General features: G+C 40.1%; 1 long non-coding RNA gene across 3 annotated transcripts in view; it reads left to right on the forward strand.

Annotated features, from left to right (window-relative positions):
* Positions 1-6,613: 6,613 nt before the first annotated feature.
* LOC119473014 overlaps positions 6,614-9,444 on the forward strand; it is a 70,844-nt gene continuing 68,013 nt past the window's right edge. For all 3 annotated transcript variants that reach the window (XR_005202182.1, XR_005202185.1, XR_005202183.1), the window contains exon 1: positions 6,614-6,762. This is a non-coding gene — a long non-coding RNA (uncharacterized LOC119473014). The remainder of the gene's footprint in view (positions 6,763-9,444) is intronic.

Here is a 9,444-nt window from a genome sequence, read left to right on the forward strand (position 1 = left end):
ACTACTATTCATCTTTTGGGTTTCGGTTAACTTGTTTATCAGCCAGGATAAGCTAGGTCATGTTACAGTAAAAAACAATTCTCAACCTCAGTAGCTTAAAATAATGAGGGTTTGTTTCTCTTTCTCACAGAGTCCTTTGCAGTCCTAGAAAACTCTCCAGGGCAGCTTTCTCGCTCAGGATAGCTCAGGATTACACCTCCATATCAGCATGTGCTTCCACAGTCACTGTGGCAGTGGAAAAGAAAAGCTGGGTCTCATATTGACCAGTGATTGTTCTGGCCTAGAAGCAACACACGTCACTTGCAGAATAGTCACAAGGCCAAGGCCCTACCCAACATCAAGGAGGCAGAAACATAAAGTATTTCCATGTGCCAAGACTATGAAAACTAGAATTACCAATTAGCAGCACTAACATTTATTACAAGGTACCACTTCTAGTGAGGAGCCTTCTCTTGCCCTTTAAGTACATAGAACTAGTTTATTGAGGAGTCTCCATTTTTTGGAGTTTGTTTTTGTTTGTTTTGTCCAATTACTACCTACTCCTTCTTCTCCACTGGGCAGCAGATCCTTAAAAACATATTGACTCATCACTTTTGATTATCAGAATAATTTCCACTCACCTTAAATATTCAGCTCTCTTCATTCTAGAATTTCAATCTCAAGGTCAATTTAAAACTCATTCCTCTGAACACCAGTGCAGGCTTGGAATGAAGGATGGCCCATGGTCTGCTCTTTATACACATTGTCTTTCTCTCTTTTGTAGGGACTAACTTCTCCATGTGTTAGGGCAGATGAAGAGTGAAGGAAAACAGTAAATGTCCCTTTTCTTTAGTGATGAAGTTGGCATTCCTCTTACTAGATTTCCCCGGCTTCTCTTGCTAACACTGGCAGACCAACAACAGATGCCCTACTTCATGAGGCTTCTGATACCTGAGTCTCATGAAGCACATACGTGGGTCCTTCAGAGGACCAGAGTGGGTCTTCTCCACTGTGTTTCTTTCCTGCTCTTGGCTACTAGTCTTCACCTGGACCATGTTCACTCCCACCTCTCACCACCAGACAGTCTACACCTTAGCTTCTTTCTTCAGGGTACCCCTTTGGGGAGGCAATTTATTACTAGCAACATGGCTCAAGCCCACTTACTTTTCCTGGTGCCCACTCCATCCACAGGAAGCTCTCAGATCTTCCTCACTCCTAATAGTGGGTAGACAGCTGTGTCTGCTGTCAGCTCCTTGCTTAGCCCTGTCTCCTTTTGCCTGTTCTCATTGCCCTTGTTCAGGGAAGCCAGGGACAAGTTGACAAGTTCAATGAGTAAACCAAAATCCAACCGGAAGATAAAAGGTAAGTTCATTTTTATTGTCAACACTTGTATACAAGTGATTCTCTTGGCTTTGAGACACACAGAGGAGAGAAACTAGCCCCTCCTTCTGACCACTGCACTAGCCCAGAAGGCCTTCAACGTCTCCCACTCTTGGTCATCTTATGTAGACTTAGAGGACAGGGTGGGTGTGAGCTGAAGCTCTTCAGCAAGCCCTGAGGTGGCTGTCCCTAACCTATGAAAATTCCTTGACTTTAGAATGTGGGATACTTGGTATCTTGTCTTCAAAATGGATACTGGCGAGAATCTGTGCTATCAGGAAAAATCTCCCTGGACTTCATGGAGATAATTGCCCTTCACAAGTGCTTCCAGAGCCCCTGTGCTGCTTGGATCTGTGCCCCATTACATTGTGTGGCTCTTGCTTGCTGGATTATCCATTGCCACCTGCTTTAGCCACTCTTGGGCTTTCTGTCCCATCCTGAAGTCCAACTCGGTGTCCACCACATGGTGAATGCTAAAGAAGTATTTTTTGAAAAGATCAGCCAGGGAAGCTTAGTGTGGGAAGGTTTTAAGAAAAAGAAAATGGTTTTAAAAGATTTGAAAGAGAAAATGTATCTGTTTTCATGAAGAGAATGGATGATATTCCAAATAAGGGAGAGGTAGGTGTACACTAGGAAAATGCTGTGCCTATGAATAGAGTTATATTGTTTTAAATGAAACAAAATGGTGATCACATACTGTATCAAGAAATGAAAAGTTGCTTTATAGACAATATAGTTTCACATATTAACTTGAGATTTTGTAGAATTATCTGCCTTTATTGCACATTTCCAGTGAATGTGTAGTAAGCTGTCAATATCAAGACATATGGCCTCAATTGTTACAGTGGGACTAATTTCAGCTCACCTCCAGAATTTTTAGAACAGTCTTCAGGTAGAGATAGACAAAGAGTATTGCCTCAGGTCATCTCATTCCTTGCAGCTATTGATGCAATCATAGTTTACTGAACAATACAATCTCTTCTTTAAAGTTACTATTGATTCCTTTCAGTAACTCAATATGTGCTGAGCAAATTCTGAAATAATTTAAGGGCTATAAAGATAGTCATGGAGTAAACAAAGTTTGAATGCCCTGACCATGTTTTATAAATGCCTAATTAAAAGCAATACTGTTGTTGCTCTGTTCAGTGTTACAAGTCTAGGGTCCTTTTGTAAGTGCTCCAGACCAAATGTAACTTACCTGTAGTGGATAAGCATTTGGAAGTTACTTTTACAGAGATTTTCCCAGGGTTATGAAAAATGTGTATGTTTTGAACTACATATAATTGAAACAGAAGGGTAAAGCTGATTTTCTGGATCACCTGTAACCACAGCAAATTCTCTTCTTGGATCACCATGCTGTTTGACTCCTTTTGAACTTTATGTAATCAGTGGACTGTTTCATGATTGTTCTGAGAAATGGCAAGGCTTGAGTGTAGCCTTATTGGATTAATGGTGTCTGCTCTTGGAAGGTTGCCAAGTGGTGTTTCACTAGGAACAGAGTTTTTTGTTAGACCTGTCCTTAACTGGTTGTGCTTGATGGTGACCTGAAGAAATTGGGTTAATTGAAGAATCTGGCTCACATCATTTCTGTTTTCAAACTGCCATTCTCTCTATAATACTTTTGGAGTGAGAATTTGAGCTAACATTCCATATAGCCTTGAGTTTTCCCTTGGTGTTTCCTTCAATCCTTTTTTCTTAAAATCCTAAAAAACTTTTACATAATTTTCCCAAGTACTTCATATCACCACTGCATAGGTTTTCCCATCTGGCCTATGCGCACATTCTGTCAGGAGGCAGTTACACATGAGGAAAAGATGGGGCAGCTTTTCAACCAGGCAGGCTCTTCATGCTGTGAAGGACTTTTTGACTGCTGCCTTTTAATATCTTAACATTCATGCTGTCTGAATCTAATCCATTTCTGAAAACACGTTGGATAGCAAATTTTCATATAGAGGAAGCTTATGTTTTATTATTTTAAATGGCAAAAATAATGTATTCTCAGCTCATCCAAAAGCCACAACAAATTTTCTCAAATATTACTAAAATATTCTTAAACCCACACATAACCATCCACCAAGGATTTAAACATAATGGAAAACATTTAAAACACCTACTGCTATACCTAATTATTTGTGTGCAGTACTCCATTATGGTGGAACAGGGCTTTTCAAATTTTGGCATGCGTCAGAATCAATTGAGGAGTTTATTAAAGCACAGATCCTAGGACCCAGAGTTTCAGAGAAAGTAGGTCTGGAGTAAGGACCAAGAGTTAGCTTCTCTAACACACTGCTGCTGTTGCTGATCCTGCTAGTTCAGGATACTGAGAGATGGACTGTTGTAGAGTATATGAATTTCATCTTTGTTCTACATTAAGTGAGTATTACAAAACATATAATTAACCATAATGGAAATAATATGTTCAAGATACTACAAAGGATGAATGCAAATTACCCTCAGAAGAATAAAATGAAATACTATGGCAAGTTTTAAATAATGGTTATTGACTAATGGGAGAGTTGCCTGAGCAGAGTCCGGTGACCAGTGGAAGCTTCAGTCACAGTTGGAATTCGAGGGTAAGTAAAAGAATGAGTGGAACAGTAGATGCCTCACATCCTCCAAGTCCAAATGCAAAGAACTGACAGGCAGCTTTATTGGCATGCAAGACTCTGGAAGTGGTGTGGCCCTGAACCATTGTCTGAAGCTATAGATGAAACAGCCTGAGGAGAACAAAAGCTCTCAAAATGGACATCTGTTCATGTTCTCTTTGCTTAAAGTAATACAGCTGCTGATAGCATAAGACACAGCTCATCATTGTATTTTTGGAATGTGGTTTTTCCTTTGATGTCATGATCATACTCACTTGCTATAGCAATGGTTTTTGTGGGTATGATGTACAATTTCTTCTGAAAATTCTGCATTGAGTATTCATGGCATCTCTTCTTCCCTTTCCCCTAAGTGATGATGAACATAAAGCTGAATGAGTTCTACTTACTTTTTTAATTTAATTTGTTTTTTGAGACAGGGTCTTGCTCTCTGGCCCAGGCTGGAGTTCAATGGAGCAATCTCAGCTCACTGTAGCCTCCACCTCCCACACTTAGGTGATCCTCCCACCTCAGCCTCTCAAGTAGCTGGGACTACAGGCATGTGCCACCACACCTGGAAATTTTTTTTTATTTTTTGTAGAGATGGGGTTTTGCCAAGTTGCCCAAGCTAGTCTTGAACTCCTAGCCTCAAGTGATCCGTCCACCTTGGCCTCCCAAAGTGCTGGGATTACAGGCATGAGCCACTACACTTGGTTCAGTTCTACTTTGTGAGAAGACATTTTCACTTAACAATTGGGAGTGCTAATCTGGATGTTGATGATGTACATCTAGAAAACATGTATCCCTATCAGGCAGTAGCTGAGATGGGCCTGCAACACAATCTGCATCCTCTTACCTGGGTTCACTTTGCAACTTAAACAGATTTTCTGGCATTCACTTGCTGATTTGCAATAGCAGATTTTTATTTCAAATGTTAAGTCTGGAATAAAAATACTTGCAAGTTGTTATAATGAGTAGTTAGGGAGTGAGAGTTCCGTAATGAAGGACACCTGGATAAATAAAAACTTCACTGTTTGGCAGACATAGGGCTGGGTACCTGGGCATACAGTGATTAACATAATAAGTATGAAGCTGCTTTCATGAACTTGTAGCTATTGAGAGAGAGACAATAAACAGGCAAATGAATGAAATCAGTACAGCATACGATACAGACTGAGAAAGGAAAATAAGATGCTGTTAGAGACAATAATATAGGAATGTAGAATGAGATGGGAACCCCTCGGAGAAGGCAGCATTTTGTCTCTGTTTCTTTATGGAATATTTGCTTTGAGTTTTCTACGGAAATGTTCAAAGTACAAACAAGTACCAAGAAGAAAATAACTACCACCCACATTTCCACCTTCTGGAAATAACCTGTTAACACCTTGGCATTGTTTCTTCCAATCAAAGTCGTAAAAGATCTATTTCACTGTTGTAAGGAGCCGTGGAGTTAATGGATACCTCAGAGTGGCCTGGCTCAATCTAGTTACTGTAAATATGGAGTAAAGGGAATTGAGAGTATTTTTTAAAAAATACCTATACTCAGGCCCCACTCTACACCAATTGAACCAGAACCTCTGCGCATGGGTGCTTTTTATACGTGCCCAGGTTCCAAACCACTATGTTGTTGAAGCACTGCCTTAAGGACTTTCCCTTCCACTCACTTGGTCTGCTGAGGGCTGAGGGAGGTCACCTTTTATGTCTATCGAAGCCCGAACCCTTCAGAGCTAGTGGAAAGAGCCTCCAAAGTACAAAGCACTTCCATAGAGAATGTGGGAAGAGCCATCCAGAGACAAATATCTCCAAATGGGGATGAAAGTCTCAGCTGCAGCTGCCTCCGCTGGTGATACTGTGCTGCAGGTCATCTGGGAGACAGAAGGTGCCACAGTTTAGAAGGCAGACGCTTTACTCTTTCGTTCATAAGCTTTATTAAAGATGCCCAATTTTTTAGCTAAGCAAGAAAAATATATTGATTCTACTTTCATAATGCAGCAGAAAAAATGCTACCCATATGTCTTATTGAGCTCAGGCTACTATAACGAAATACCATAGACTAAGTGGCTTAAACGATAGACATTTGTTTTTCAAAGTTCTGGAGGCTCGGAGTGTGAGATCAAGGTGCCACCAGACTCAGTTCCTGGTGAGAGCCCACTTCCTGGCTTATAGATGGCTATCTTCTTGCTATATCCTCACATGGCAGAGAGAGGAAACTCAGGAGTCTCTTCCTCTTCTTGTAAGAGTTCTAACCCCATCATGGGTGCCCCACCCTCATGACCTCATCTAAACTTAATTACCTCCTGAAGGTACTAACACTATCACACTGAGGGTTAGGGCTTCAATACATGGATTTGGAGGAAGGGCATAGTCAGTCCATGGCACCCTACAATGTCCTGAGAATCTGAATTGAAATTATTAGAAGTGGTAGGAAACCTTATCTTGGGCATCTTTGGCTAAAAATTACAGGGGATTGCTATGATAGGGAGAATGCCTCCCCAAAGATGCCCATGCCCTAATCCCTAGAACCTGTGAATACATTACATTACATGTCAAAAGGGGCTTTTCGGATTTGTTTGAGGCTATGAGCCTTAAAATAGAGAGATTAACCTAGATTATATGGGATCAGGATGGGGTGGCAAACTAAACACATGAGTCCTTAAAAGCAGAAAGCCTTCTCTGGCTGGGGGTAGAACAGATGTAATGTGACAAAAGGGGAAGTCAGAGAGACTAGAAGCATGAAAACGGCTCCGTGCACCACCACCAGAATGAAGATGAAGGAGGCAACATGATGGGGAATGCAGACAGCTTCAAGGACATGAGAGAGGTTAGTAGATTAGAGCCCAGGGGAAAAAAAACCTACAAAAAAAAAACCCATCTACAACTGCAAAAAAACTGAGTTCTAACAACAACCTCAGTGATCTTGGAAGTGTTTTTTTTTTCCCAGAGCCCCCCCAAAAAGAGCTCAAGCCAGCTGCCACCTTGATTTCAGCCTTGTAAGGCCTAGAACAGTGGAGCCCACCTGGACTTCTCACCTATAGAACTATGAGATGATAAGCTTGTCTTGTTTTAAACTGCCCAAATTTGTGGTGATTTTTACGGTAGCAATAAAAAATGAATATAACTGCCAAGGCAATTTTCAGCTATTACCCCATTGATAAGCAAATATAGTGACATTGACTTTGATTGTTAAACACAAACCATAAGCTGAGAGATGAGTGACCTGGCAAGTTTTGGTGGTCAATTTGCTCCTGGAACATTTAGCCTGATTTGGATAATGTTGTTTTCTAAAAGGTTCCGAAACACTATAAAGGAAAATGTTAATGGATGTCAGAAATTATTGTGTCTGGCCAGCCATGTTTTAAAAATATGACAAAGCTATGACTATTGCAAAAAAAAAAAGTTGAAAGGAAATACATGAATTTAGGAAAGAGATTTTACCATCATCAAGATAATTTTCTCCTATAATATAAGCCTACAAGAATAGTAGGAACTTTGGGGCAATTTATGTTCCTCCTTGCCCGTGGATGTTATGCTAAGCAGCTGGACATGTCCCAGCCTTTATGGTCTTCTCAAATTCCCAGCATCATATTTCTAGCTGCTAGTCAGGGGTCCCATTAGGAAATGCCTGCATTCTGAAATCACAGCATGATGCCTTCAAAGACTTCCTTCTGGGCATATTTTATTAGCTCCAACAACAGAAACCAACTCTACTTACCTTAGAGAGAAAATGAATTTATGGCAATTTATTGAATAGCTCATAGAATTAACAGGAAGGTTAGGAAACGAAGCCAGGCAGTTGTATTCACTGCCAAAATTACATCATAGCAACAGTCTATTAAAGAAGCCGCCTCTGAGCCATGGATGCTACCCTTGGCTCTGTCACCTTTGGATGCTGGCTACTGTGGATAAAGCTGCAAATAATTCTGAACTGTTCCCTATTTCTGTCTCCGGATGTGAAATCCTGAGTGAAAGGATGCAATTTTTCTCAGCTTATATAATATGCAAAGAAAAAAAAATCTAGGCTCACAAGGTTGGGAAAAATCACATATTTCAGTTTCCCTAGTCGGCGGCAGGACTATTCTCACCTCTGAAACTTACACTGTGGATCATTCCCAGACACAGAAAAAGGTGCAAGGTTTACTGAAGTCTCTACCCCTTTGGCTGGTCAACATCCCAGAAGACTTATCTTCTCATATCTGCAATGTTCCCACTTCAAATAATGCAAACTGCCCTATTCCCAAAGAAAGTAATCCAATATTTCATCAGTTACTTTTTGTAGCTCCTCATCCAAGATGTCTGAGGGATACTATTTCTGTCACCATCCCTTCTCAACCACCAGCTCAGTTATATACAATAATGGCATAAAGGAAAATGAAACAGAAATCACTCAAAATGTGAAAATATGTACATGGCACAGCAAGGAAGAAAATCTGAGTAGAGTCTGAAAGTCCTAGTTTCTACTCCTGATGATGAGTTAATTCTGACTTAGTTTCTTTTCACCGATTTCATTACAGTTACCTTTCAGCCCCATCTTGGCTGGCGGTGGTGATATGCTAGTAAATGTTTAATGATCAGATCTCTAGAAAAAAAGATTATATTCGTTATAAGTTTTACTAATGTAAAGGATATTTAGTGCAAAATTTACATCATAGAAACATTTATGATGTTCTTTATTACAAATTCCATAGATCCAAATGAATGTCAAAGATCACTTCTGGGCTGAGCGTGCTGGCTCATGCCTGTAATCCCAGCACTTTGGGAGGCCGAGGTGGGTGGATCACTTGAAGTGAAGAGATCAAGACCATCCTGGCCAACATGGTGAAGCCCCATCTCTACTAAAAATACAAAAAATTAGCTGGGCGTGGTGGTGTGCACCTGTAGTCCCAGCTACTCGGGAGGCTGAGGCAGGAGAATCGCTTGAACCTGGGAGGCAGAGGTTGTAGCCAGCCAAGATTGCACCACTGTACTCCAGCCTGGCGACAGAGTGAGACGCCATCTCAAAAAAAAAAAAAAAAGATCACTTCTGTTAATTTTTTTTCTCTCAACCCATGGGTGCAATTCAACAATGATTTGACAAAACCAGATAGCAAATGAAGGCTTGCCTACTGCCCAGTTTGACCAAGAAGTTACTCATATTAACTAATGAATATAGTTCTGACAAGGATATTGGTAGATAATTTTGTTTGTATTTACAAGTAAGATGAATGTAAAGAAATGAAGATATATGATGGAACTTCATTTGTTCATCAATGATATAAGTGACTGCTTTACAGAATCAGAAGAGTTTTCAAATATTGAAAGAATTTTTCCTCAAATTTTTGTGCTATCCGCAATTTAATGGCTACAGCTAGAACCTGGTTTTAAGTTTAATCTGCATTATTAACATTTTCTCCATCATTTTCTTTAGACAATCAACAAAACATATCGTGATTTAATTACTTTAAAAAATACAAAAAACAAGCCTTTTTTTTTAAGGCCAAGAAAGCTCAATTTTTTTCCCTTCAGA

This window comes from Cebus imitator, unplaced genomic scaffold (assembly GCF_001604975.1).
Source record: "Cebus imitator isolate Cc_AM_T3 unplaced genomic scaffold, Cebus_imitator-1.0 Scaffold128, whole genome shotgun sequence".
Taxonomy (NCBI): Eukaryota; Metazoa; Chordata; class Mammalia; order Primates; family Cebidae; genus Cebus; species Cebus imitator.